The following is a 4,191-nucleotide window of genomic DNA, read 5'->3' as shown; positions in this document are numbered from 1 at the left end:
ACACAGTTGCTAGGATATAAATCCTCATGTTCTAGCTGATATGAGAAAGAGAAGAAGGTAATACCAGTGAGCCTGAAATGGGGTATTATGTTTATTCAGAAAGCGCCTGGTTCCCAGAGTAACAAGTAAACAACTTGATTGAAAATATTACTCATCCAGAAAAGAAGAGAGAAAGGCAGACCCAAAGGCAGAGTTTTGAGCTGGAAACAGTGGCTTTGCTAAGATTTACAGGCCTGTGGGATTTCACAGTTGCATAAAGTATTAAGGAAAGTTATTTGAAAATATTCAAATTACTTTGGCATCATTTCCCCCTAGGTAATATGGAAACTCATATTTTGGAGATTGGGCTTCTATTAACACGAACTTTTGAAAGGAATGGGGTTTATAAGGATGACCCACTTCTCCTGCTATCACCACCCCCAGACTCCAATTTAATTTTGTTTTTATTCTGCCCACTAAAAGCCATTAGTTTTTTCATGGGAAAGATGCTTCTCTTTAGTCATACGTTTACTGTGTGCTGCCACATTTCACTAGGTTGGTGGCATATTTGCAAAATGCCTTAAGAAGACATTCATGTGCATCTAGGATAACAATGGCAAAAGCAACTTAGTATTGGTACGTATTTTCTTTGTTCTCCAAAAGAACGCCTAGTATTGGGTGTTAGAATGCAGCATTGCTCAAAGATGTGTAATATGAACTAAAATTGCCCAGCAACTGTGATGGGAGGGGATTGGTCTTTATTTTTTTTTTCCCTCTGATTTTCATGTAATTACATGAGAATTGTGAGCTGGAGTGCTAAATTTTATAAATTACTAAATTTTAATACCAACAGTTAGGGAAGCAGGTATCTTAACTCACCTGAAAACAAGTTTCTATTTCTCCAATGGACTGAGCAGCTCCTTAGTTTTCATAACCCCTTATAGGTTAAAAAGCTTTCAGATGATCTCCTCTGACTCTCAAGAACTCCTAGGGGAAGCACAGGAGATATTATCTGCAAAAAAATGTGTTTACACTCATGAAGAAACTGAAGCCCAGGCTGAGGCTCTAGATAACAATAAGAATTAGATTTTTTGTTATCCTTTGAACGAGTGCTGCTTAATTCTCCATATTATATTGCTTCTTTATAGAGAAATGCTCTCATGGTCATAGATGGTCCCTAACCCTGACCTACTCTTTTTCAAACACATGTGATTAGTTTCAAGGGAACCTGAATGAGAAAATGGATAATTCAGTACCAGCCCATCGTACTTACAAGTAACAGAAATCATGTACCCCAGTGGTACAATAGTTTGAATTACTTTAATATATAAAGAGCAGCACCTAATTAAATTCTAAGCATCAGAAATCATATTTCTTTGGCAGGGAACACCTGCATCAGAAGAGTTCCTTTGTATGAGCACAGCGCAGTAGGCATCCTCATTATAACGCTGTATGCAGTTTAAATTGTAGGAAAAGGAAAGGAAGTGCTATTACTAATATAAGCTCATTTTCTCAGGCTGCATGAACTTGGAGTTTTGAAAGGGGTCATATAAATGGCAATAACCCATATTTTTTGGCTTTTGATCCTTCTGGCTATTATAAGCCTCCATGTCCTTTCTACCCACCCCGAGTGGAGTCCCCAGGGGTGGTCTGTCTGTGCTGGCTAGTTCTATCAACCACCTGTGAATTTCTGATGTTATTTCCCCCCTGCCCTGCTTCTGCCCTCATGTTGATAGGCTGGCTGCCTTCGGAGGGGTGATAGCCTTTGCTCTCAGTCAGTAGCCTCTCCTGGTACCATTTTTGCCTATGCCTCTGATTTCTTTCTTGGAGTTCTTGATGTAAGCTGGGTGGAAGTGGGATAATGCCTTCTTCTCCCTTTGGGGATACATGAGGATCTCAAAGCAAGGTTTTTAGTACATATATATTTTTATTTTTAGATGTACAGCCTTCTCTCTTTTTGGTACTGATATCTGAGGCCATGAAGGCAGGTATGGTATGGACAAAGCTGGAAAAAAGCTTAAATGCTATATTAAGACCATCACCTCATCCTCCGTTTGGCTCCTGATGAAAACAGATTTTAGCCTTACTTGTTCCATTGGTTTGCCAGAGCGGCGCAGAATCTCAGCACTAAATAGAACCTGGGCTCAAGCTTGGACAACCAAAAATGTCGTTTTTTTGTGCTCAACCCAGGGCTGACTTTTTCCCCCTTCTCTTTTCTGTTCTCTTTCTTGTATTCTTGACTTCTGATTCTTTGATTAATTGAATTTCTTTTATCCTTGGTTCATGAAGTGAAAGCTGCTTTGAAAGCCAAAACTCCTTAGGTCAGATCTATCTCACTGACAGAAGGGAAGGAATGAAGGAAAATCTACTGAAGCAATTATCTATTTCCAATTAGAAGAGGAACATTCTACTTCCTTCTAGTGGTGAGTGACATCAAATCAGCTAAAAAAGGATCTCATTACCTAGGGATAAGAAATAAGAACTCTGAAACTCAATGATATTGTACATATACAACAAAACAAATCTAAACTTGGATTAAAAAGCAGTGTTTAAAATTAACCCAGGGAGGCAGAGCTTGCTGAATTTGCATTTGTGGGTGGCAAGTATCTAGAAGCCCTGTTCTTGTTTTACTGTCTGGAGAGAGGTGAATGTCCCCTTTCTGAATTGGAACTCCTAAGAAAATTGCTGAGGAGCCACCCTCTCCCTTTATATTCTGAGCATCTCTTCAAACTACCTCAAACTCACAAAAATTGCAGAGGATCAGATGCCATCTGATAGTTTGCAAATTATTTGTTGGAAGGTGTTTCTCAACCAAATAATACTTTTATTTTTATTTTTGTTTTGTTTTCAGGTCAGACAGGTAATGTGCCAATGTCGTAACAAAGTTCAAGGGTGGCACATCTCCCACACGTGCTTGAACACCCAGTCATCATGCTCATGAGCTACAAAAGGATCACTCAACCAAGTAACACTTTTAGAAGGCAGAATAATGCAGTAATCTGGGTGCAGGAGACCTGGAATTTGTCTTTTTTATTGACTATGCCATCACCCTTTCAGCGTTAACTCCCTTCTCTACCTCCCTTGGTCTTTCCTTTTGTAAACAGGCTTCATCTACATGATCCCTCCTTCTCTAAAATGCACAGTCTACAATTGTGGAATAGGCCTTCCTACCCAGTGAGTTTCTTCAGACCCCAGTGGAAAGTTTCTAGTTGTGAGGGGAGATGTTTTCTCTTACATTTATAGAGCACCTCCTAGGTATCAGGTATTGTGCAAGGCACACTTTATATGTGTCACTTAGTAGTGATGGCGATGATGATGATGATGACAAAAACATTGCCCATATTCTGTGCTAGACACTGTTCTAATCAGTTTACATATATTCACTTGTCTAAATCCTCATCACAAACTCTATGGAGTTGGCACTATTATGATCTTCATTTTGCAAATGAAGAAATAAACAGATAAACAAAAGAGAGCCCAAGGTCCTAGAACTGTCCTCAATATTCACAAACAACAGAACAGTTGTCCTATGTTTATAGATGAGAAAGTTGGGGTTCTAACTAACTGTAGAAAACTGCCTGTGGTCACAGAGCAAGTAAGTAGCACACCTGGAAATCAAACTCACATCAAAATCATTTCAGATCCCAAGCTCTTTCCACTTTGCTGCTTTGTCTTCCCAGAGGCATTTTTGCTTTGTTTTAAACCACACAGCATGGCACTTTTAATGAAATAAAAGTTTGCCAAATGAAAAGCAGATTAATGAGATATTTGGGATGTTTTGCAGTAAATAAATCTCTTTCAGAATTCTCATCTTCTCCCACTCAAACTGCTAAAGTCATAACAATAACAATTACCTCAGCCTAGTTAAGGCAGTGTGGGAGTGAACCTCTTAATTTTATTGCTCAGGGTAGACACTGGAGACCAACAACATTTTCCTTTAGCTTGCTGAGGCACAGGTCAGAAATGGGATATATCAAATGTTGGCTTTCCCCATCAACCACTTCTTGTTCCTCCTGCTTTAGCCATGTCTTGGAACACCATTAATTTAGGAGAGAAGTTGAGCTTAAAATTGGCTTAACATTAAAAATACAATAAATGTCAATGCCAACCTGTTTGTCAAATAGATTGAACCTAGAGCATCACTTCAACACGACTGTCTGGGACTTGAGGAGGGCAATTTTCTTTTCTTTTATAAAGTTGATCTTAGATAAT

General features: G+C 39.0%; 1 non-coding gene across 1 annotated transcript; it reads right to left on the bottom strand.

Moving 5' to 3' along the window:
* Positions 1-2,829: 2,829 nt before the first annotated feature.
* Positions 2,830-2,933, bottom strand: LOC119618366 (small nucleolar RNA U13). The gene has a single exon (XR_005234687.1). It is a non-coding gene; the product is annotated as a small nucleolar RNA U13 (small nucleolar RNA).
* Positions 2,934-4,191: the final 1,258 nt, after the last annotated feature.

The sequence above is a fragment of the Chlorocebus sabaeus genome, chromosome 23 (assembly GCF_047675955.1).
Source record: "Chlorocebus sabaeus isolate Y175 chromosome 23, mChlSab1.0.hap1, whole genome shotgun sequence".
Lineage (NCBI taxonomy): Eukaryota > Metazoa > Chordata > Mammalia > Primates > Cercopithecidae > Chlorocebus > Chlorocebus sabaeus.
Note: the sequence above shows the minus strand (reverse complement) of the source record. Positions and strands in the feature narration are given on the sequence as shown.